This window comes from Schistocerca nitens, chromosome 8, assembly GCF_023898315.1.
Source record: "Schistocerca nitens isolate TAMUIC-IGC-003100 chromosome 8, iqSchNite1.1, whole genome shotgun sequence".
Lineage (NCBI taxonomy): Eukaryota > Metazoa > Arthropoda > Insecta > Orthoptera > Acrididae > Schistocerca > Schistocerca nitens.
Genome location: NC_064621.1, coordinates 64064776 through 64091401, shown reverse-complemented (window position 1 = coordinate 64091401; position 26626 = coordinate 64064776).

The window sequence follows — 26626 nt, the reverse complement described above, 5'->3', positions numbered from 1 at the left end:
ATACGAACAATCCAACATTTAAGAAAATAAAAACAACGTGAGAACCTAGATGTGTTGAGAGGCAGTATTCTGACGCTCGCCCTTCTCCGTCCCTTCACGACCACCCTGCATTGACGCCGTAGCTCTGTACAGAGAACAGGAGAAAAATCACCGGCTTCACTAGAAATTTCACCTTCGTTACCAGAGGTAAGGACACACGCAATTCATTTGCAGCTTCGAGGTGATGTGAGTGAACGTTTGTGGTGAAAGGTATGTGATCCTCCTATGTGATTTCTTTGTCATATCTCCTAGCTCAATATTGATAGTTCTCGGCAGTTCATTGAAAAACAATGTAATTATCGTCTCAGTGAGACTTTAGGGAAAAGGGAGTGGGGGGGGGGGGGCGCTATGGCGTACCGTTAAGTACTTACTTCGAATAAACATGTGAGTTATTTCAGGTACTGTGGAAATGCTTCGAGTTAAAGGGGGCTCCAAATCCCAATGCAAAAGCGACAAAATAATGCCTGGGTCTACACAGGAATTCTCAGAACTCGTTTGACTATCCGTATCAGTGTGAAACATGCCAGCTCGAAGGATTCAAGAAGGAAAAAGCGAATAAATTCTCCAGAAATAATAACGATCGGTGATTAAGCATTCCCTACCACTACAACAAAGCAAGTAGAGAGTCAATCAAAGAAGGTGTCGACGATCACGATGTAAGAATTTAATTTAGAAGAATAGTTCCACCTTAGTTATCGACCTGTATGTACGTAACTTGCACTTTCTATATGAGTTTAAGTTGCAAGTAAACTAATATTTGGACCCTTGCTCTTGAGCTAGGTGTAGTATTGCAAAAAATCCCTCCATAACCCACTGCAGCTTGTCCCGAAATTAGGCATCATGACAGGTTACTCATATCATCCTCCTATTACACAACAAGAGAAACTACGCTGATGTTGCAGGATCAGAAAATTGAGATTTATGTAGCAAGTTGTTATGAAATTTATGATATGCGATTCAATCATATTTCAGCTGGAAAATTTTAATTAATTTCACTAGTTACAAATATACATTGTTATCTCATAGGAATACATAATACACTCATTATTTGGCAGACGCTACTTTGTTTCTCAGAGTCAGTCCTGCGACAGTAGTCAAGTAACGCCCCTGCCGCCTGCCGCCGTTGGATAAGCAGCAGCCAGCAGCAAGTTGCACTCTAGGTCACTTATTTTATAGTTTAATTCTTAATTTCTTTGCGTGATTTTGGGTATTTGCATTGTTTAATTCACAAATAGTAGCATTTGAGAGTTGTAGCATCGCGTTTTAGTACCCGTACAGAGTAAATTCGATTAGTCGTCAGTCATTTGTCTGTTTTGAACGGATTGTGAGATAGAAGAGGAAAAGAATTGTTAGGGGTGGATAGGGACTGAGCCTGTTGTGTACGGATTCAGGGGGCATTGTCCACCATCCGTAAACAGCTGGAAGCTGTGTTGGCCGTGGTCGACAGGCTCCAGGCTGTTGCCCTGGGCCGCAGTGAGACCAGATGCGAGCGCTTTGGCGCCTCTGGAACCTGTAGCTTCGCCTGGGATCTCTAATGCCACTGCGCCCTCGGATTCCGACGTCCCTGCTGGTCGACACTTGCCTGACGGTGATTGGCGAACAGTGGTAGGGTCGCGAATCCCTGATGGACTGGGCGGTGTTTTAGGTTAGTCGCGGGAAAGATCAAAAAGGGCTCCTGTCTCAAAGGGTACAGGGCAGAGAAACGACGAGAATCGACCAAGCAACAGTCGGTATTGTAGTTTTAAATTGTCATAGCTATGCCGGAACAGTTCCAGAGCTTCAAGCGCTGATAGGAAGCACTGAATCTGAATTGGTTGTAGGAACAGAAAGGTGGTTAAGGCCGGAGATGAAGTCTGCCGGAATTTTTACAGAGGCTCAAACTGTGTTCAGAAAGGATATATTAGCCGGCCGGAGTGGCCCAGCGGTTCTAGGTGCTACAGTCTGGAACCGCGGGACCGCTACGGTCGCAGGTTCGAATCCTGCCTCTGGCATGGATGTGTGTGCTGTCCTTAAGTTAGTTAGGTTTAAGTAGTTCTAAGTTCTAGGGGACTGATGACCTCTGAAGGTAAGTCCCACAGTGCTCAGAGCCATTTGAACCAAGCGAAAGGATAGATCAAATAATGTAGGTGTGTGTGTGTGTGTGTGTGTGTGTGTGTGTGTGTGTGTGTGTGTGTGTGTGTTGGTAGTTATCTTTTAGTTAAGTTGAGATAGATAGTTCCTTCGATTTGCTATGGGTAGAGGTTATACTCAACAGCCGCCCAAAAATAGTAGTTGGCTCCTTATACCGACCCCCTACGAAATGATATAACTGAACGGTTCAAAGAAAACTTTAATCTCATTACAAGTAAGTATCCCACTCACAGTTACCACTCATACAGTTATAATTGGTGGAGACTTCAATCTACATTCGATTTGTTGGCAAAAATTTCTCTGATGATTAGTTAGAACAATTACTTCATTAGCCCACACGAATTGTAATTATTTGCGAAAACACACTTGACCTCTTAGCCACAAATGTCATTTAATAGAGAGTGTCTTGACGTTTACAGGGATTAGTGAACACAAGGTCATTGTAGTGAGGCTCAAAACCACTAAAAATAAACACAAAATGTATCTATTTAAAACAGCAGATGAAAATTCTGCTTGATGCCTTCCTGAGAGTGTTTACATTCCTTCCAAGCTAATTGTGTAAGCTTAGACCAGATATGGTCTAACTTCAAATACACAGTACCGGCAGCAATGGATAGATTCATACCGCCTAAGTTAAGAGACGAGACGGATACACCGTGGTATGCAAAACACGTCGAACACCGTTGCAGAAGGAACGAAAAAAGCCTACCAAATTCAGAACAACGCAAATTCCACCAAATCCAAGTTTCACGGAAGCTCGAAATTTAGTGTGGACGTCAATGCGAGATGCTTTTAATAATTTTCATAATGAAACATTGTCTCAAAATATAGTAGAAAACCCAGAGAGATTCTGGTCGTACGTGAAGTACACCAGTGGCAAGAAACAGTCAATACCGCCACTGCACGATAGCGATGGAAATGTTACCGATGATTGTATTTAGTAACTCCGCTTTAGTGGCACCGTTTTCCGGACTTCCTTCACGGAAGAGGACATAGTAAATATTGCAGAATTCGAAAACAGAACAGCTGTTAGTGTGAGTGACAAAAGTTGATATCTTACGGGTTGCGAAACAACTGAAATCACTTAAGAAAGTTAAGTCTTCAGGTCCAAATGGTATACAAATCAGGTTCCTTTTAGAGTATGCAGACAATAGCGCCTTTCTTAGCAATCTTCTACAACCACTCACTTGACGAAAGATCTGCTCCTAAAGCTGGAAAGTAGCACAGGTCACACCAATATTCAAGAAAGGAAAAAGGAGTAACTCATCAAATTACAGACCCATATCACTGACCTCAATTTGCAGTAGGATTTGGATCATGTACTGTACTCTAACAGTAGCAATCACCTTGAAGAAAATGAATTATTGATACATAAACAACATGGATTTAGAAAATATCGTTCTTGTGCAACACAGCTAACTCTTTATTCCAATGAAGTAATGAGTGCTGTCGACAAGGGATCTCAGATCGATTCCATATTCCTTGATTTCCAGAACAGATGAGATATCTGGCGTTCCGCAAGGTAGTGTAATAGGCCCTCTGCTGTCCCTGATTTACACAGATGATCTAGGTGATAATCTGAAATTATAGCGTCGTATGCAAAAAATCTAAGGAAGCTGCTCAATCATCAACGATCAATTCCAATTACAAAATGATCTAGAGAGAATTTTTGTATGGTGCGAAAAGTGGCAATTGGCACTAAGAGTAAAGTGCGAGGTCATCCACATGGGTATTAAAAGAAATCCGATAAATTTTGGGTACACGATAAATCGCACAAATTTAAGGGCTGTCAATTCGACTAAATATCTAGGAATACCGATTACGAGCAACGTAAATTGGCAAGACCACATTGATAATATTGTGGGGAAAGAAAAATAAAGGCTGCACTTTGTTTGTCGCACCTTCTAAGAGTTCTGCCAACAAACTAAAGTGACACCCTATATTACACTTGTCCATCATCTGCCGGAATACTGCTGCGCGGTGTGGGATCCCTACCAGGTAGGATTGACGGAGCAAATCGAAAGTGCAAAGAAGGGCAGCTCGTTTCGTGTTATCGCGCAATAGTGAGAGAGAGTCTCTGATATGATACGCGAGTTGGGGTGTCAGTCACTGAAACAAAGGCGGTTTTCTTTGCGACGGGATCTATTTACGAAATCTCAATCGCCAACTTTCTCTTCCGAATACGAAAATATTTTGTTGACACCCACATCCCCAAAGAGAAATGATCATCATAATAAAATAAGAGAAATCAGAGCTCGAAGGGAAGGATTTAGGGGTTCCTTTTCTCACGCGCTATTCGAGAGTGGAATGGTAGAGAAGTAGTATGAAGATGGTTCTGTGAACCCTCTGCCAGGAACTTTAGTGTGAATTTCAGGGTAACCATGTAAGTGTACATATCTGTATCAACCCTCAGTTTATGAAGGTATTATAGATAATTTTATCTTGAGTCTGGATAATAAACCACAGTGTACTAGACTTCATCATCCCAATTTGTTATCCAAGGCTGGTAGCCACAGTGTTATTGTTGCTTACTGTTTCTGGAAACCAATTTATCGCCCTGCGCCACAAAAGAACCGAAGCACAAATTTAATTTTCACGCAAATGGATGGAAGTGGAAATGCCTTGTGGCTAGGGGCTACCGTCGGGTAGACCGTTCGGCTGGTGCAAGTCTTTCGAGTTGATGCCATTTCGGCGAATTGCGTGTCGATGGGGATGCAATGGTGGTTTTAACAACACCACATCCTTTCTCTGAGCGGAGAAAATCTCCGATCCAGCTGGGAATCGAACCCAGGCCGTTAGGTAAGACGTTCTGTCGCGCTGACCACTCAGCTACCAGCGGAGGACAGGCACATGTATCATTCCATTTATATAAATGAGCCAAAGCTACATCATTTTCTGATATTTGTTCGGAAACCTATATTTCATCCGGTATTTCTTGAAAATTCTTAAAAGACACACCAGCGACATGTGGTGTTTTCCGGCCTCCAGCACGAGTGCAATCAATGTTGGTCTGTGTCAAAGACAACCTCGGCCTGAGGAGACCAGGAATATACAAAATCCCGTGCCAATGTGGGAAATCTTATATTGGCCAGACGTGTCGTACGGTCAAAGACAGATGGGACGAACATAAACGTCACACGAGGTTGGATCAGCCAGAGAAATCTTCGGTTGCTGAACACTGCCTTGACACTGCCTTGACACGGGACACGGCATGAATTATGAAGAAACCAAGATCCTCTCGCATGCTTCCACATACTGGGACTCCATCAAACAGGCGGTCGAAATACGTGTAAGCAGTGACCTAACAGAGACTCGGGGTTTCACCTGAGCAAAGCCTGGGAGCCAGCTTTGCCGGCAGTAAGGAATCGTCAGCCGCAGATTAGCAACCGCACCGAGTCACCGCAGATGGGAAGCCTTAGCGCAGATGCTTAAATCGCGCGCGCGAACGGGGTCCGTCGCTCCCGGCCGCATTTTCCCGCGCCGCGTCGCGCTTCCGCAGACCGCGACCCGTTTCCCCAGCAGACGGCTCCGGTATTCGACGCCGTCTACGATTGGTCTTCGATGACGTCATGCCCCACTGGCGCCTGCGCTGTTCTAGAAAGCCAGCATATAAATTGGCGAGCTTCTCAGCGACGCGACAGTAGCACCTGAAGATGGCGGGCAGTTGTCTCGCTGAAATATTGTGCGGTTTCTACAATATTATCCGCCGTAATTTCCGGGAAACTATCAAGCAGACTCAGCGCCGGCAAAGTCTCCAACAGCACAGGAGAAAAGCTGATGGTACCCTGGGACATAGCGTCTATCGCAACTCAACCCTTACGGAACTGTATCTGCAGGCCACAAGTTGTCATCACCCTGCCACCCTGCGCAACGTGGTTGTGTTCACGCTCTTTGGTGCACAGAGCACATGTGACCTCAGATGCCGTTCGTCTACCTGGTGCGCTACAGCACCTAACAACGGTATTCCAATAAAATGGCTATTCCGATACGCATATACGCCATGCATTCCGTTCTAAGCACACTCGAAGCAGGGATGTAAATGAAGATCAGGCACCCACTGCAACAGTGTTCTTGCCCTATTTTGGTGCTATTTCTTCAAGAATAGGAAGAATCCTCTGAAGGTAAGATCTCAAGTGTTTTTCGGCCGTCAGAAAAATTGAGGAATTTATTGTGCTCGGTCAAAGACAACCTTGGCCTTAGGAAACGTCGCGTGTATGAAGTCTCATGGCAGTGTTGAAGATCATATTGGGCAGCCATGTCGAACTCCGCAAGAGCGTTGCGTCGGAACACTGTCATACACGCCTCGGTCAACCTGATAAACCTGCGGCGCTGCATGGACACGGGACATATGTTTTACGAGAAGACTGAAATGTTGTCCCCAGTGTCGTCTTTCTGGGACTGTGTTCTTAAGGAGGCCATACATATCCGTACGGCAGACAATTTGAACAGGGATGCAAGTTTTCAATTAAGCGCAGCCTGGAATCCAGCACTGCCTACCATTACATCAAAACAGGGAAAACAAGACAGATTCATCATGCGACGCAACGCACTATTGAGGTTTAATTCACCCTTTAACCACAGGAGCAAACAGGCAAACCCGAGAAATGTATTTGTGAAATACTGTTATGTTTTACGTATCGTAACGCGGAAGTATATTAATGACATTCGTTAGCTTATGAAAGTGGAAATGCAGAGCTATAATGCAGGTTAATTATTACAATAAAACTTGTCGCAACAACATCAGCAAGTAAAAAATACACAGTCGCATCTGTTTCAATATACTGCGTGTGTGACTTCGTTCTTGCCTGGTTTAAAGCCTCCGGGAAAAGCCTTGGTACACAGAAAACGAGATTATATTTCCTTGTATTTCATACCAGTTTCATTACAAATGAATTACATCAAATTGATTTAACAACTGACAGTTTAATATCGAACTCGAAAACACAGCGCTTTTCACAATTGAACAAATATGGTTGTACACGTCTTTACAAGTGGAAATATTTTATTTATCGTGAGAGTCTGCTAATAAACCATCAGTCTCAACTTTCTTGGTATGAATCATGCAAATTGGTTGTATGTTCGATTTTTTTTTGCATTTACATTGCAGTATTGCTTCAAGGTCTGATTTGCACACTCTTTTGTAATTAACTATATAGATGAACAATAAGGTTCACAGTGATTCCCCTCACTTGCGACACATACAATTAGTGAACAATGGAAGACCACAGAAACTGTTCCAGTTGCAGATGCCTTCTTAAAAAGGACTAAGCTACGGAGAAGTTCAAGATACACGAGAAGGGTCTATCGTTGAGAGTGTGTCTCAATTATTCAGCAACGTAAACATAGTACACCTGTGGTTGCACAAGACGCGCGACGCCTGCTGACCGATCAGGAGAAAGCTAGAACCGCTTTACTAGTAATTATCAGGTCATTCAGGTTCCTTGGTCGAGCAGCAAACGCACTGAGAGATCATAAAACGTTCTTTGGGAACCTCATGACATTTCTCGATGGGAGGAAGAATGATGTGCCATAACTGAAAACATGGCTGAAACGCCGTTGCACCTGGTTGGCACCAACGATTAAAAAGGAATTACTAAGCACTGAAAATTATGACTCGGATGATCCAACGAGAATTTGTGCAGCAAGTGAAGAAATTCCCCACTTTACGCAGTTATGGCAGATTCGACGCTGGACGTGGCTGGCCAGGGGCACTTCACACTCTGCGCTGACCCTGAGACGCTCGAAACAAATCTCCTCCTGGGTTTGTATAGTCCGCCGGGCTCAAAGGAACGAACGCTGCAACTACTTAAAGACATCATTGTCAGTCTGTCGCTACAAATTTAGAGTCTACGTGGTACAGGTAATATGTGTGGGCGTAACAAAGGTGTGAAGGGAATCATGCTTCTAAGCCGGACAATTGTTACATTCACTGCAACAGTCTTTGGTTGGAGCTGGCACAGCAGGAAGCTTCAAAAAGCTGTGATCCATTGCGCGATGTACTGCTAACTGTGAAAGACGTGTGAAATGTAAATCTAGAATCCGCAGAAAGGGTTATGCTACTGTCTAATGTCGATGAGACCAATCCAAACCCAAAAGCTTGACTGTATCCAATGTATCCCATCAAATGCACTGTAAGATTAGAATCCTTGACACGTTTCAAGGGAATCTATGAGCGTGTCCAGAAAACGGTGACCGAAATAATGGATACCAACATAAAATCACACGTTTCCTATACATGGATGATTTGAAACTACTGGCAGCAACAAATCAACAACCCAACCAATTAATAGAGGTAACAGAAGTATTCAGCAAAGATATAAATATGGCTTTTGGAACAGACAAATGTAAGAAAAATAGCATAGTCAAGGGAAAACACACTAAACAAGAAGATTACATATTGGATAACCACAGCGACTGCATAGAAGCGATGGAGAAACAGATGCCTATAAATATATAGGATACAGACAAAAAATAGGAATAGATAATACAAATATTAAAGAAGAACTAAAGGAAAAATATAGACAAAGACTAACAAAAATACTGAAAACAGAATTGACAGCGAGAAACAAGACAAAAGCTATAAATACTTATGCTACACCAATATTGACCTACTCATTTGGAGTAGTGAAATGGAGTAACACAGACCTAGAAGCACTCAATACACTTACATGATCACAATGCCACAAATATAGAATACATCACATACATTCAGCAACAGAAAGATTCACATTAAGCAGAAAGGTAGGAGGAAGGGGATTTATCGACATAAAAAACCTACATTATGGACAGGTAGACAATTTAAGAAAATTCTTTATAGAACGAGCAGAAACTAGCAAAATACACAAAGCAATCACTCATATAAATACATCGGCTACGCCATTGCAACTTCATAACCACTTCTACAACCCTTTAGATCACATAACGTCAACAGATACGAAGAAAGTAAATTGGAAAAAGAAAACAATTCATGGCAAGCTCCCGTATCATGTAACACAGCCACACATCGATCAAGACGCATCCAACACATGGCTAAGAAAAGGCAATGTATACAGTGAGACGGAAGGATTCGTGATTGCAATACAGGATCAAACAATAAACACCAGATATTACAGCAAGCGTATTATTCAAGATCCAAATACCACAACAGATAAATGCAGACTTTGCAAACAACAAATAGAAACAGTAGATCACATCACAAGCGGATGTAGAATACTAGCAAATACAGAATACACCAGAAGAGATGACAATGTTGCAAAAATAATACATCAACAACTTGCCATACAACATAAATTAATACAACAACACGTTCCCACATACAAGTATGCTCCACAAAATGTACTGGAGAATGATGAATAGAAACTATACTGAAAGAGAATCTTTATAATACATAAAAGAACACCACATAAACCTGACATCATACTCACCAATAAAAAGAAGAAATTAACTGAACTAATCGAAATATCCATACCCAATACAACAAATATACAGAAGAAAACAGGAGAAAAAATTGAAAAATACATCCAACTGGCTGAGGAAGTCAAGGACATGTGGCATCAGGATAAAGTCGACATTTGTCTATTATACTATCAACTACAGGAGTCATACCACACAATATCCACCAGTAAATATCCACCAGTACATCAACGCAATACAGCTATATCCAAACGATGTATACAACTACAGAAATCTGTAATTATTGACACTTGTTCAATTACCCGAAAGTTCGTAAATGCAATGTAACATATACCGTACAGTTAAAAGGAAGTCACGCTTGATCTAGGTCCGCGTCACCTTCCATTTGTAAGCAGACATAACGTCTGAGACAAGAAAGAAATAATAATAATAATAACAACAATAATAATTTCAGAGAATCTTAAATATTACTGTTGGGAAAAGTCTTGCTATTACCTTTACAAACATTTTTAATATTCTTGTTTTTTCCATTTATCTTATCTGCACAGTCACGCAATAGAGTACACATTGATTCAAGAGAGAATTAGAACATTATTGCAATTACTTTGGGTAAGGGATATTATAAGATGTAACCTACAATAAGCCGATTGTCAAGGTGTTGAGGGGGCTACAACTTAGAGGGTACATGACGACCCCACCACAACGCGCTGGCTACCGTGCTGGATTTCTGGTGCCATGGAAAGTCCATCATGGTGGCTGGTGCAGATGGAGATGCACTATGGGCGTAACTTGGACAACCCATCAGGCGTTTAGGCCCAATTTGAGGAATAGTGGGTATGGTTACAACGCCGGTGCAATGCTGAGTGCCAAGGTCTTAGTGCACTTAGGACCAGTGGTACACCACGTAAGGTGTCCTTCCCCAAAAGGCTCGTACTTCTGTAGAATTTTGAAAAATGGAGGTCAAACCCCAAGGGGGACCATCACATGGAAGGCCGAAACGGTTGAAACTCCTTTTAGTCGCCTCTTACGACAGGCAGGAATACCTCGGGCCTATTCTTACCCCGGACCCGCAGGGGGATAAAACTGCAAATGGAAGCCCTGACCTAGGCTACCGATGCGGGAGATGAACCGCCGTGAGTGGGAAAAGGAGACAGTGATTCGGATGTGCAGGAGAACTACGAACGTGTGCAACGTAACTGGGCAGCAGTTTTTTTTTTTTGTGGTTTTAGGGCGCACAACGTCAACGGTCATTAGCGCCCAGACTACTTTAGGAATGCACCGCGAGTCACAAGTTTAAAACAGCAACAAAACGGAGAACACGATGAAAGACATACTGACAGGCATAGGATTAAAAAAGAAAACAGCATAATCAAATGTCCTTTGAGAGGGTTGTCAAATTGATAAAATGAAGAACGCGAGCAGCTGCTCGTGGGTCATCCGCTAAAATGGCTTCTACAGTACATGGCAGGCCAATATCGAGACGTAGGGTGTTAAAATTCGGACACGACGTTAAAATGTGGCGGACCGTCAGCAATTGCCCACATGGGCAGAACGGCGCCGGCGCAGCCGTCAGCAGATGGCGATGGCTGAACCGGCAGTGGCCAATTCGCAACCGGGCCAAAACTACCTCCTCCCGCCGAGAAGGGCGTGAGGAGGACATCCAAGCCACGGGTAGAGCTTTCAAGGCCCGAAGCTTGTTGTCTGAAAGTGCAGCCCAATCGGCATGCCACAGCGAGACAATGCGCCGACAAATTACCCTGCTACAATCTGACGAAGGGACACCACAAGAAGCTGTCCGAGGCTGGAGGACCGCAGCCTTGGCCGCGGCATCTGCAGCTTCGTTCCCAGGGATACTGACATGGCCAGGAATCCACATAAAGCTAACCGGAGAACCGACGTCCACCAGCTGCTGAAGAGAGCGTTGGATCCGGTGCACGAAAGGGTGAACCGGGTACGGATCACTGAGGCTCTGGATGGCGCTCAGGGAATCTGAGCAGGTGACATAAGCAGAATGTCGGTGGCGGCAGATGTACAGAACAGCCTGGTAGAGGGCAAAGAGCTCAGCTGTGAAGACCGAACAATGGCCATGGCGCCGATATTGGAAACTTTGTGCCCTGACAATAAAAGAACACCCGACCCCGTCATTGGTCTTAGAGCCATCTGTATAAATGAAGGTCGTATTAATGAACTTCGAACGAAGTTCGACAAAACGGGAGTGGTAGACTGAATCGGGGGTAACCTCCTTCGGGAGTGAGCAGAGGTCAAGGTGGACGCGAACCTGAGCCTGGAGCCAAGGTGGCGTGTGGCTCTCGCCCACTCGAAAGGTGGCAGGGAGTGAAAAATGAAGGTGTTGAAGGAGGCGACGAAAGCGAACTCCAGGGGGTAGCAGGGCGGAGACATACAACCCGTATTGATTGTCGAGAGAGTCATCAAAAAAGGAACGATAAGATGGGTGGTCAGGCATTGCCAGTAGCCGACAGGCATACCGACAAAGCAGTATATCGCGCCGGTAGGTGAGTGGCAACTCACCAGCGTCAGCATGAAGACTCTCGACGGGACTAGTATAAAACGCTCCGATCGCAAGTCGTAAACCCCGATGTTGTATGGAGTTGAGGCGGCGTAAGATGGATGGCCGTGCAGAGGAGTATACGAAGCTCCCATAATCCAGCTTGGAGCGGACGATCGACCGATATAGGCGAAGGAGGACGGTTCGATCCGCTCCCCACGACATACCACTGAGAACACGGAGGACATTTAAAGAACGGGTACAACGGGCGGCCAAATATGACACATGTGGAGACCAGCTAAGTTTCCTGTCAAAGGTAAGGCCTAAAAATTTGATTGTCTCCACGAGTGGGAGAGCAACGGGACCGAGTCGTAAGGACGGTGGGAGAAACTCTTTGTAGCGCCAGAAGTTAATACAGACCGTCTTCTCGGCAGAAAAACGGAAGCCATTGGCGACACTCCAGGAGTAAAGACGGTCAAGAGAACGCTGAAGACAGCGCTCCAAGACACGTGGAGACTGCGCGCTGCAATAGATGGTAAAATCGTCCACGAAAAGGGAGCCTGATACATCAGCTGGGAGGCAATCCATTATTGGATTGATCGCGATGGCGAAGAGAGCGACGCTCAAAACTGAGCCCTGTGGTACCCCATTCTCCTGGCGAAAGGTGTCTGACAGGACAGAACCCACACGTACCCTGAACTGTCGATCCATTAAAAAGGAACGAATAAAAAGAGGGAGGCGACCGCGAAGACCCCATGTATGCATGGTGCGGAGAATGCCCGCCCTCCAACAGGTGTCGTAAGCCTTCTCCAAATCAAAGAACACAGCCGCGGTCGGGCGCTTCCGCAAGAAGTTATTCATAATGAAGGTCGACAAGGTAACCAGATGGTCAACAGCAGACCGGCGCCTACGAAATCCACATTGTACATTGGTAAGTAGGCGTCGAGACTCGAGCAGCCAAACCAATCGAGAGTTAACCATTCGCTCCATCACTTTACAGACACAGCTGGTAAGCGAGATGGGTCGATAACTGGAGGGCAAGTGCTTGTCCTTCCCCGGCTTAGGAATCGGGACAACAATAGACTCGCGCCAGCATGCGGGAACATGTCCCTCAATCCAGATGCGATTGTAAGTACGAAGAAGAAAACCTTTACCCGCAGGAGAAAGGTTCTTCAGCATCTGAATATGAATAGAATCAGGCCCTGGAGCGGAGGACCGTGATCGGCCAAGTGCGGTTTCGAGTTCCCGCATGGTGAATGGGGCATTATAACTTTCACAATTCGAGGAGCGGAAGTCACGTGGCCTAGCCTCCTCGGCCTGTTTGCGGGGGAGGAAGGCAGGGTGGTAATGAGCGGAGCTCGAAACCTCGGCGAAAAAGCGGCCGAAGGCATTGGAGACAGCCTCAGGGGCCACAAGGACTTCATTCGCGACCTTCAAGCCAGAAATTGGGGAGTGGACCTTAGTGCCAGATAGCCGGCGCAGGCTACCCCAGACAACAGAAGAAGGAGTAGAACTGTTGAAGGTGCTGGTGAAAGCAGCCCAGCTGGCTTTCTTGCTTTCTTTAATAATACGACGACACTGTGCACGTAAACGTTTATAATTGACACAATTCGCCACTGTAGGGTGGCGTTTAAAGGCGCGTGAAGCACGTCGACGAGCACGTAGAGCGTCTCTACATGCTGCGGTCCACCAGGGGACCGGTACGCGACGTGGAGAAGAAGTAGGGTGAGGGATGGAATATTCAGCAGCAGAGAGAATGACTTCCGTGAGGTGTGCGACCTGACTATCGCAGCTTGGAAATGTTTGATCCTGAAAGGTCGCCCTTGAAGAGAAGAGCCCCCAGTCTGCTTTGGAGATGTTCCAACTAGATGAGCACGGAGAGGGGGTATGCTGCAGGAGATGGATAACACACGGGAAGTGGTCGCTCGAATATGTATCAGGAAGAGCATACCACTCGAACCGGCGTGCAAGTTGGGGAGTACATATAGAGAGATCTAAATGGGAATAGGTGTGAGATGTATCCGAAAGAAAAGTAGGGGCGCCAGTATTGAGGCAGACGAGATTGAGCTGGTTGAAAAGGTCTGCTAACAGGGAGCCCCTCGGGCAGGATGCTGGAGAGCCCCAAAGGGGATGGTGGGCATTGAAGTCTCCAGTTAACAAAAATGGTGCAGGTAGCTGAGCAATAAGTTGCATCATGTCTGCCCCGGTAACGGCAGACGACGATGGAGTGTAAACGGTACAAATGGAAAATGTGAAAGTGGGGAGAGTAATGCGGATGGCAACTGCCTGCAGGCCGGTGTGCAACGTGATGGGATCGTAGTAAATATCATCCCGGACCAGCAACATAACCCCTCCATGAGCTGGGATACCTACCACAGGGGGTAGGTCAAAACGCACAGAGGTGTAGTGTGCCAAGGCAATTTGATCGCATGGGCGTAGCTTCGTTTCCTGGAGGGCTACGACGAGCGGACGGTGCAAGCGAAGCAGCACGGTTGGAGCGAATGCTGCGAATATTCCAGTGAATAAGTGCCATCGTAAGAAAAAAGGAAGATGAAAGAAGGGGTCACCTCGAAGGCCGCTGAGGGCCTGGCTTCGAGCGAGCACTGCCGCCGCTATCAGTAGGCGGACAGTCATCGTCCATTGGGTCTATAGGTTCATCGGCCATCTTGGGAAGATGGCCGGGAGGGGGAGCTTCCTCTGCCGGTGAACGGCCAGATGTTCGGCTACCAGCGGTGCGGCCAGGCGAAAGGGATGACGGCCTGGGGCGGCAACCGCTGGGTGGCGCAGGAGAAGAAATGCGCCGTGGCGGAGAAGGAGAACTGTGCTTCCTATTAGCCTTCTTGGATGGTCGTTTGGTGGAAGTACCGGACGAAGGCTGGGAGGTCGAGGTACGTAGGAAGTCTGCACGGGACGGTTCCTTCTTGAAGGCCCGTGCATCTGACTTCTGGGTCTTAGTCTTGGCAGAAGCTGATGAAGGTGCTTGTGTCTAAGGGGTGACGGGTGGAAGAGGAGACGTTGACCGGGCAATCTTAGCACTGGCCGAACGGACGACCGTGGTGCTGAAGGTCAGATCGCAGGTCTGGGTTGCCACCTCCCTGGTAGTCCAAGGGGAGGCGAGGACAGTACTGTATTTCCCCGCTGGGAGCAGCGTGGGCTTCCTACTAGCCAATAGCTTGCGAGCAGCCGAGGTGGACACTTTCTCTTTGACTCGAATTTCCTGGATACAGCGTTCTTCCTTATAGACAGGACAGTCGCGGGAGGATGCGGCATGGTCACCCTGACAGTTCACACAACGAGGAGACGGAGGTGGACAGTCACCCTCATGGGCATCCCTGCCACAAGTGACACATTTAGCCGCATTGGAACAAGACTGTCGAGTGTGATTGAAGCGCTGACACTGGTAGCAGCGCGTAGGTGTCGGGACATAGGGGCGAACAGAAATAACCTCGTAGCCCGCCTTGATGCGCGATGGCAGCTTAACACTATCGAAGGTCAAAAAAAGTGTCCGGGTCGGTACAAGGTCATTGTTGACCTTTTTCATGACCCTATGGACAGCCGTCACGCCCTGCTCAGCGAGGAAAGATTGAATTCGTCTCGTGGTGTGGTCTACACTAGATCCCTTGACGGTTTGACTGACGAGGAGATTCAAAGTTCGGTGAGCCTCCACCCGGACAGGGAATGTGTACAGGAGTGTGGCCCGAAGCAGTTTTTGTGCCTGAAAGGCGCTCTCAGTTTCGAGTAATAAGGTACCGTTACGCAACCTGGTACAGGATTTGACAGATCCGGCTATGGCATCGACGCCCTTCTGGATAACGAAAGGGTTGACAGAGGAAAAATCCTTTCCGTCCTCAGATCGAGAAACGACGAGGAACTGTGGGGCAGGCGGTAGTACTTTTGTCACTGGTAGCTGGTCACGTTTCCGTTTTTGGGCAGAAGTCGAGAGAGATGGAGTGAAATCCATTGCGGAGAAATCCCCCATGATTGCCAGCGTCTCCGATGGCGCGCTCCTTCCTTGTGGGGACCCTCTCAGAGGGCACTCCCGCCTTAGGTGAATGTTTACACCTCAGGTCACACCTCCCGAGAAACAGACGGAGGGACCAATCGGCATGGTCAGAAGGTATCAGCTCAGGCAATCACCCCTCCCCGGGCCTGGCCTTTACCAGGGGGTACGCGCGTGCCTTACATGTCTACCCAGGGCGGGGAATTACGCGTTACCCCGTCACCGGCTACGCGTGCGAACGCGTGGGTCGGCCTTCAGGCGCGCACAGGGAGGAAGGAAGAAGAGGAAAAAGGAGAGAGAGAGAGAGAGAGAGAGAGAGAGAGAGAGGACAGTGTCTCAAACGCCGAGGCGGAGACCAGAGAAGGCAAGGACAAGAAGGCAAGGACAAGAAGGCAAGGACAAGAAGGCAAGGACAAGAAGGCAAGGACAAGAAGGCAAGGACAAGAAGGCAAGGACAAGAAGGCAAGGACAAGAAGGCAAGGACAAGAAGGCAAGGACAAGAAGGCAAGGACAAGAAGGCAAGGACAAGAAGGCAAGGACAAGAAGGCAAGGACAAGAAGGCAAGGACAAGAAGGCAAGGACAAGAAGGCAAGGACAAGAAGGCAAGGACAAGAAGGCAAGGACAAGAAGGCAAGGACAAGAAGGCAAGGACAAGAAGGCAAGGACAAGAAGGCAAGGACAAGAAGGCAAGGACAAGAAGGCAAGGACAAGAAGGCAAGGACAAGAAGGCAAGGACAAGAAGGCAAGGACAAGAAGGCAAGGACAAGAAGGCAAGGACAAGAAGGCAAGGACAAGAAGGCAAGGACAAGAAGGCAAGGACAAGAAGGCAAGGACAAGAAGGCAAGGACAAGAAGGCAAGGACAAGAAGGCAAGGACAAGAAGGCAAGGACAAGAAGGCAAGGACAAGAAGGCAAGGACAAGAAGGCAAGGACAAGAAGGCAAGGACAAGAAGGCAAGGACAAGAAGGCAAGGACAAGAAGGCAAGGACAAGAAGGCAAGGACAAGAAGGCAAGGACAAGAAGGCAAGGACAAGAAGGCAAGGACAAGAAGGCAAGGACAAGAAGGCAAGGACAAGAAGGCAAGGACAAGAAGGCAAGGACAAGAAGGCAAGGACAAGAAGGCAAGGACAAGAAGGCAAGGACAAGAAGGCAAGGACAAGAAGGCAAGGACAAGAAGGCAAGGACAAGAAGGCAAGGACAAGAAGGCAAGGACAAGAAGGCAAGGACAAGAAGGCAAGGACAAGAAGGCAAGGACAAGAAGGCAAGGACAAGAAGGCAAGGACAAGAAGGCAAGGACAAGAAGGCAAGGACAAGAAGGCAAGGACAAGAAGGCAAGGACAAGAAGGCAAGGACAAGAAGGCAAGGACAAGAAGGCAAGGACAAGAAGGCAAGGACAAGAAGGCAAGGACAAGAAGGCAAGGACAAGAAGGCAAGGACAAGAAGGCAAGGACAAGAAGGCAAGGACAAGAAGGCAAGGACAAGAAGGCAAGGACAAGAAGGCAAGGACAAGAAGGCAAGGACAAGAAGGCAAGGACAAGAAGGCAAGGACAAGAAGGCAAGGACAAGAAGGCAAGGACAAGAAGGCAAGGACAAGAAGGCAAGGACAAGAAGGCAAGGACAAGAAGGCAAGGACAAGAAGGCAAGGACAAGAAGGCAAGGACAAGAAGGCAAGGACAAGAAGGCAAGGACAAGAAGGCAAGGACAAGAAGGCAAGGACAAGAAGGCAAGGACAAGAAGGCAAGGACAAGAAGGCAAGGACAAGAAGGCAAGGACAAGAAGGCAAGGACAAGAAGGCAAGGACAAGAAGGCAAGGACAAGAAGGCAAGGACAAGAAGGCAAGGACAAGAAGGCAAGGACAAGAAGGCAAGGACAAGAAGGCAAGGACAAGAAGGCAAGGACAAGAAGGCAAGGACAAGAAGGCAAGGACAAGAAGGCAAGGACAAGAAGGCAAGGACAAGAAGGCAAGGACAAGAAGGCAAGGACAAGAAGGCAAGGACAAGAAGGCAAGGACAAGAAGGCAAGGACAAGAAGGCAAGGACAAGAAGGCAAGGACAAGAAGGCAAGGACAAGAAGGCAAGGACAAGAAGGCAAGGACAAGAAGGCAAGGACAAGAAGGCAAGGACAAGAAGGCAAGGACAAGAAGGCAAGGACAAGAAGGCAAGGACAAGAAGGCAAGGACAAGAAGGCAAGGACAAGAAGGCAAGGACAAGAAGGCAAGGACAAGAAGGCAAGGACAAGAAGGCAAGGACAAGAAGGCAAGGACAAGAAGGCAAGGACAAGAAGGCAAGGACAAGAAGGCAAGGACAAGAAGGCAAGGACAAGAAGGCAAGGACAAGAAGGCAAGGACAAGAAGGCAAGGACAAGAAGGCAAGGACAAGAAGGCAAGGACAAGAAGGCAAGGACAAGAAGGCAAGGACAAGAAGGCAAGGACAAGAAGGCAAGGACAAGAAGGCAAGGACAAGAAGGCAAGGACAAGAAGGCAAGGACAAGAAGGCAAGGACAAGAAGGCAAGGACAAGAAGGCAAGGACAAGAAGGCAAGGACAAGAAGGCAAGGACAAGAAGGCAAGGACAAGAAGGCAAGGACAAGAAGGCAAGGACAAGAAGGCAAGGACAAGAAGGCAAGGACAAGAAGGCAAGGACAAGAAGGCAAGGACAAGAAGGCAAGGACAAGAAGGCAAGGACAAGAAGGCAAGGACAAGAAGGCAAGGACAAGAAGGCAAGGACAAGAAGGCAAGGACAAGAAGGCAAGGACAAGAAGGCAAGGACAAGAAGGCAAGGACAAGAAGGCAAGGACAAGAAGGCAAGGACAAGAAGGCAAGGACAAGAAGGCAAGGACAAGAAGGCAAGGAGAAGAAGGCAAGGAGAAGAAGGCAAGGAGAAGAAGGCAAGGAGAAGAAGGCAAGGAGAAGAAGGCAAGGAGAAGAAGGCAAGGAGAAGAAGGCAAGGAGAAGAAGGCAAGGAGAAGAAGGCAAGGAGAAGAAGGCAAGGAGAAGAAGGCAAGGAGAAGAAGGCAAGGAGAAGAAGGCAAGGAGAAGAAGGCAAGGAGAAGAAGGCAAGGAGAAGAAGGCAAGGAGAAGAAGGCAAGGAGAAGAAGGCAAGGAGAAGAAGGCAAGGAGAAGAAGGCAAGGAGAAGAAGGCAAGGAGAAGAAGGCAAGGAGAAGAAGGCAAGGAGAAGAAGGCAAGGAGAAGAAGGCAAGGAGAAGAAGGCAAGGAGAAGAAGGCAAGGAGAAGAAGGCAAGGAGAAGAAGGCAAGGAGAAGAAGGCAAGGAGAAGAAGGCAAGGAGAAGAAGGCAAGGAGAAGAAGGCAAGGAGAAGAAGGCAAGGAGAAGAAGGCAAGGAGAAGAAGGCAAGGAGAAGAAGGCAAGGAGAAGAAGGCAAGGAGAAGAAGGCAAGGAGAAGAAGGCAAGGAGAAGAAGGCAAGGAGAAGAAGGCAAGGAGAAGAAGGCAAGGAGAAGAAGGCAAGGAGAAGAAGGCAAGGAGGAGAAGGCAAGGAGGAGAAGGCAAGGAGGAGAAGGCAAGGAGGAGAAGGCAAGGAGAAGAAGGCAAGGAGAAGAAGGCAAGGAGAAGAAGGCAAGGAGAAGAAGGCAAGGAGAAGAAGGCAAGGAGAAGAAGGCAAGGAGAAGAAGGCAAGGAGAAGAAGGCAAGGAGAAGAAGGCAAGGAGAAGAAGGCAAGGAGAAGAAGGCAATGAGAAGGCAAGGAGAAGGCAATGAGAAGGCAAGGAGAAGAAGGCAATGAGAAGGCAAGGAGAAGAAGGCAATGAGAAGGCAAGGAGAAGAAGGCAATGAGAAGGCAAGGAGATTATGCAGGGGAAAGAGTAAGGAAGACAGTGAGGTGGAGAAGAGCAAAGAAAGGAACCAACCAAAGAGAGGAAGAAACGAGAAGTGAAAAAGCAAAATGACCGCAAATAGAGGTCGTGGAACCGTCCGTCTCCGGACGCAGGCGCTAACTACCCCCTTGAGGGGGAGGGACTCCTTTTAGTCGCCTCTTACGACAGGCAGGAATACCTCGGGCCTATTCTTACCCCGGACCCGCAGGGGGAGGGCAGCAGTTGTTCGCACCCAACCTTCAATGGAGTTACTCTGGCTTCCACAAGGACCCTGGTCATCATACTCATCCTAAAAGCTCCTGTCGCTAGGCAAACGCCACAATGGTGCATTGGGTCGACTAAACGCAATGCTGAGGGCCCCGCCGAACCATAAACCATACTCTCATAGTCAAGACGAGATTGAACAAGGGCTCTGTAGAGCTGCAGCAGCTTAGAGCGATCTGCACCCCAGTTGGTGTTGCTTAAGCAGAAGTGCTGGCAGCACCTCAACACACTACGCTGAGGGGGGCGGCGAGGAAGCCAAGTCAATCGGGTGTCAAAAACCAGTCCTAAGAATCGGTATGTCTCCACTACAGTGAGAGGATAGTAAGACCTGGATGAATTATACAATGCTGACAGAAGTGCATAACACACGACTTTGCGTCTGAAAACCGGAAACCGTGGGCTAAATCCCATGACTGCGCCTTATGGATGGCTCCCTGTAGGCGCCACTCAGCAACACCAGTACTGATGGAGCAGTATGAAATGCAGAAGTCGTCTGCGTACAGAGAAGATGAGACTGAGGGCCCTACAGCTGCTGCTAGACTGTTAACAGCCACTAAAAATAGAGGCACACTCAATACAGAGCCCTGCAGGACCCCATTCTACTGGATATTGTGATAACTATGGGAGGCACCAACTTTGACACGGAAAGTATGAAGCGACAGGAAATTCTGGAAAAAATCGGGAGTGGGCCTCGTAAACCCCACTCGTATAATGTGTCATGGATGACGTCACCAGGTGGTGTCATACACTTTTCCAAAATCAGAAAGAACCGAAACCAGGTGTTTGCTTATGGGAAAGACTGTTGGGATGGTAGACACTATGGACACAAGATTATACCCTGGAGGAAGGCGCCCTGACATGGAGCCAGTAAGCCACGTGAATCTAGGACCCAACTACCAACACACCATATGACCCAGCAGCTTACAAAGAACGTTGGGGAGGCTGATGAACTGATAGCTATCCACATCAAGCGGGAATTTACCGGGTTTGCTCACCGGAATGATTATGCTCTCCCGACATTATGATGGAATGAAGCCATCGCACTAGATCCGGTTGAAGATGACGATAAGATGTCGCTTGTAGTCAGATCAGAGATGTTTAATCATCTGGCTGTGGATGCAGTTAGGGGCAGGAGCTGTGTCAGGCAATGTGCAAGGGCACTGAGGATCTCCCAATCTGTATATGGGGCGTTACAGGATTCACTGCAGCGTCTAGTGAATGAGTGGACGTTCCCTTCCAGCCGCCGTTTCTGTGTGTGAAAGGCTGGGGAATAATTGGTCGAGCCTCTGCGTCGGAGAAAGTGCCGGCAATCTGGTTTGCGTCGGTACATAACTGGCCACTTATGGTAACACTGGGGGCAGCTGTTGGGGCCTGGTACCCGAAAAGACGTTTGATCTTTGTCCAGACTTGGGAAGATGACGTGTGGCACCCAATGGTGGTGACTTATCTCTCCCAACACGCTTTCTTCCGTTGTTTGATATGGTAGCGAACACTGGCACGGAGCCGTTTCAAGGCTATGATGAGCTCCAGGCAAGCGTGCCGCGTATGTCACTGTAGAGCTTGCCAAAGCTCCTTAATTGCTTCAGAGACTTCCGGCGATCACCAAGGGACTGCCTTACGCCTAAGGCACCCTAAAGAGCGAGGGATAGCGTTTTCTGCCGCAGAAACAATTGGCTTGGTCACCTGATCAACCATCACATCGCTGTTACCGTGTGGGGGAGTTTTTAAGGCCCATCTGGGCAGGCGTCAGCGGGCCTGATTCTGGGGAAGTGGTCACTATCACACAGGTTGTCATGTGCTGTCCAGTGGATAGATGGGAGGAGTCCTTGCCTACCGATGGAGAAATCAATGGCCGAGTAACTATCATGAGCCACAATGAAATGTGTGCAGCCCCAGTATTTAAGAGGCAGAGGTTGAATTGCGACAGTAAAGTTTCGACGTCTCTGCCTCGGCCAGTAAGCATGGTACCACCCCAGAAGGGGGTTATGGGTATTAAAATCTCCCAGAGGCAGGAAAGGTTGAGGGAGTTGAACTATTACTGCATTAATAGATTGAGGGGTACTGCACCATCTGGAGGAAGATATACATTGCAGACAGTTACTTCCTGCTTCGTCATTCTGACAGCCACAGCTTCAGGTGGGGTTTGAAGGGGCGCATGTTCACTACAGACCGAGTTGGCGTTTGTGTCCTAAACTCCACCTGACACTGTAATACTCACTATGGTTCCTGTAATATCTCTTACAGCCACGGAGGGCAGGGGTCCGCATCCTCAGCCGCAGAGCTTGTAGGTAGCGGTGGTGTGGGTGCCACCATGATTTCCTTGTTATTAGGGGTTTCCTTTCTGGATGTCTCTCAATGTTCCTTCGGTTTACTTGGCTGGGAGAACGTCACTGGCTCAGTCTCTGGGACTGAGGATGAGCGTGAAGCTGTACGACCAGCTGCTTTTTGGCGCTTCAGCCACTGGCAGGTGTCATCTTTCCCACCAGAAGAAACCTGGGAAGGAAGTGACCCAAGGGACCCCATCCTTCCTAGCGAGAGAAGCCGAAGAAGACTTCTAAGCTGGAGAAGTGGGGACAGATGTCCCCAATGGTTGGGGGGAGGGGGGGGGTGAGTTGCTCCCAAAGTAGGTGGTAAAGGAGCAATAGGGAGGTAAATGCCTCCACCATCAAGGGGCAGGTGTAGTCTTCTAGCTCTGAGAGGTGATCTGGGTTGGCAGAGCTGATGGTGCCAGAACTGTTGTAGTGGTGACTTTAGACCGTGTCATATGCACAGGATGCAGGCGTTCAAATTTTATCTTAGCCTCAGTGTAGGTCAGTCTGTCCAGGGTCTTTTACTCCATGATTTTCCTTTCTCTCTGGAACATCCTGCAGTCAGGCGAGCAAGCCAAATGGTGCTCTCCACAGTTGACACAGATGGGCGTCAGAGTTCGTCAGTCCTCAGTTCCAATGTGCCCTATGTTTAGCCTCCATCAAACGCCAAAACCAACCAATCAATACTCAAACAAACATACTTGTAAAAGGCCTATACAGTAAAAGGGTAACCTCTGCACCTAGAGGGAGGGAACACCGAGGGGTACAGAGCTAAAATGAACACCGCAGCAACAACTATTTGCTCTGCTCCTATTAAGTGTCCTCTATTTTGACTAGAGTAAAACAGACCACAGTGGTTGATGGATCAGGTGAAAGGTCAACCATTCAGATACAAACGAAGAACCTACAGCTGGAAGGTGCTGATAGAGGTAGCAACACAACTTGTTACCATGAAAGACACTATCTTGGCATGCACGTAACAATTAAAAGTCCTGGTGTGCTTTTTTTGTTACGGTTTTAGGGCGCAGAACTGCTACGGTCATTAGCGCCCGGTCTGTGACTTACGAAAAGGTAAAAAAAAACTAAACTGGAAACCAGCAGCAATAGGAGCGAAACTCAAAAAAGCGGGGAAACTAAACACAGCAGGAAAACACCAAATGCCCGAAAACAACAAGGGAAGGGGTACCATCCTTGGGAAACTGACAAAGGTCACGGAGCAGGCAGGTCCGGGGCCGGAGCCAAGGCGGTGCTGTACCCCAAGTTGCCAAGAAAGTTTTAGGAAAGCGGAAGGAAAGAGAATGGAGCAGTTGACGGACGCGCACTCCCGGTGGTAGTAAGGAGAAAGGGCGACCTGCATACCCTATATCCAACGAGAAGTAAAAAAATGTCATGGGCCGGATTAGCAAGCATGGAAGACAGATGGCTAGCGTAACCACTCACGCCAGCTCGCCGATTGGACAGCGGAGGTTCAGCAGTCTCAACATAAAGGCTTTCCACAGGGATGGTGTAAAAAGCTCCAGACACTAAACGTAATCCACTGTGGTGGACAGAGTCGAGACGACGAAGAATAGACGGCTGAGCAGAGGAGTAAACTATGCTTCCATTGTCAAATTTCGAGCGCACTAAGGCGCTCGAGAGGTGGAGAAGGACCACTCGGTCCGCTCCCCAGGAGGTACCATTCAGGACACGGAGGGTGTTGAGGGATCGCAGACAGTGTGCTGGTCCTCCCACGTTTCCTACCTTTCGGCTCAGTTTTCTGTCAAACATACGACCAAACAATTTAGCGACGTCCAAAAACGGAAGGTTGACAGGTCCTAGATGTAAGGAAGGCGGAACAAACTCCGTACGACGCCAGAAATTAACACAAACGGTCTTACTGGGAGAAAAGCGGAAGCCTGTTTCGATGCTCCAAGAGCGGAGGCGATCGACACATCCTTTAAGATGCCGTTCAAGAAGGCTGGTCCGTTGAGAGCTATAACAGATCGCAAAATCGTCCACAAAGAGGGAGCCCAAGACATCAGGAAGGAGACAATCCACAATTGGATTTATGGCAATGGCAAACAGTACGACACTCAGCATGGAGCCCTGGGGTACCCCGTTTTCTTGGGAGAAAGTACACGAGAAAGTAGTGTTCAACCGCACTATAGATGTGCGCTCTGCCGTAAATTCACGAAGAAAAAAAGGCAGCCGACATCGAAAGCCCTAAGACAACAGTGTGCGGAGGATGCCCGTCCTCCAACATGTATCGTATGCTCTCTCCAGATCAAAAAATATTGCTAATGTTTGGTGTTTCCTGAGAAAAGTTATCATGTAAGTGGAGAGAGCAACAAGATGGTCAACTGCAGAACGATGCTTTCGGAAACCGCATTGTGCAGGTGTTAAAAAGACTTCGGGACTCCAGGCACCAGGCTAAACGGCAATTCACCATACGCTCCAAAAACTTACACTACTCGTGAGAAATGGGGCGATAGCTAGAGAGGAGATGTTTGTCCTTTCCAGGTTTCGGAACAGAAACTACGATAGCTTCCCGCCATCGCGTCGGAAAAGTACTGTCGGTCCAAATTCGATTATAAAGGCGAAGGAGGTAACGCTGACTATGGGTTGATAAATGCAGCAACATTTGGACGTGGATACCATCCGGTCCTGGGGCGGAGGAGCGAGAAGAAGGGAGTGCGTGTTGGAGTTCCCGCATGGAGAAAACACTATTATAGCTTTCGCGATTTTGAGGAGAAAGCAAGAGGTTGCACTTTCGCTGCACGTTTCTTCGGGAGAGAAGCTGGTGGGTAATGTGAAAAGCTCGAAATTTCAGCAAAGTGAGCCCAGAGACCGGGGAGAAACGAGGCGCTTCAGATAATCGTCGAATCAGACTCCAAACTTCCGAGGAGGGAGTGAAGGTGTTACATGAGTTAGTAAGGAAGTCCCAGCTTGCCTTCTTGCTATCGCGCATGACGTGACGGCACCGTGCATGAAACTGCTTATAGCGCAACAGTTGGCCGAAGTAGGATGATGGCAGAAAACGCGAAGAGCACGTCTACGCTCACAAATTGCGCCACGACATGCCTCATTCCACCAAGGAACAGGGGGGGGGAGGGGGGGGGGCAAATCGTGGGTGCGTGGAATGGAACGTTCTGCAGCGGTAAGGGTAACTGATGTGAGATTCCATTCCACCTCACAAGTGGGGAAATCCTGCTCTTCGAAGGTCGCCAGGGAGGAGCGAAGCCGCCAGTCAGCCTTAGTAAGCTGACATTTGGGCGTGTACAAGGGTGGGGTAGGAATCAGCAAACGGATAGCACATGGAAAATATAGTGCCTCGAGTAGGCGTCAAAAAGACGGACCGCTCAAGATGAGGGGCAAGCTGGGCAGTGCACGAGGATAGTTCCTAATGGGAATAGGTGTGCAAGGAGCCGGAAAGGATAGTAGGTGCTCCAATCTTGAGGCAGAAGAGGTTAAGATGGTTAAGATGGTCAGCCTCTCATATTCTGGAAGAAGCCCAAAGAGGATGATGTGTCACAGAGTAGCAGAAAAGACGCTCAATGAAGTCTGCCCTAGTGACAGCGAAGGACAGAGCAACATAGAAGGTACAAAAAGAAAAAAAAAAAAAAAAAAAAAAAAAAAAAAAAAAGATTCAGGTGGGGAAATAAAAGGCGATTTGTAACAGCTTTAAGATACATAGTTAGGCAGATGGGTTGACTGAATTTCATCCTGTATGACCAGCATGACGCACCCATGAGATGGAATGCCGACCACAGGCGAATCGGTAAGAAATGAAATTGCGCTCTCACGACCGCTTCGAGAATTTACGTTTCCTGAGAGCAGAGGCAATGGGACGCTGCGATGAAGCAACTGTAAATCTTCGTGGGACCGGAGGCCGCGTACGTCCAATTGGAGGGGAGTCGTGATCAAGAAATGCAGGGGTGTCACCTCAGCGGCTGCTGAGTGACAGCTGAGGAAGAGTCGCACTATATCTCTCAGAAGCATAAGGATCCTGCTGCAAGGGGTCCACAGAATCGTCGTCTTGCTTGTACAGTCTGTTGTGGAGTTCAACGCTGAGAAACATTTGTTAGTGCACACTGGCGACATGGAGGACAGCTGGGCTAAGATATTACATGGCGACACCATCGAAGAACATCTTCGAGTT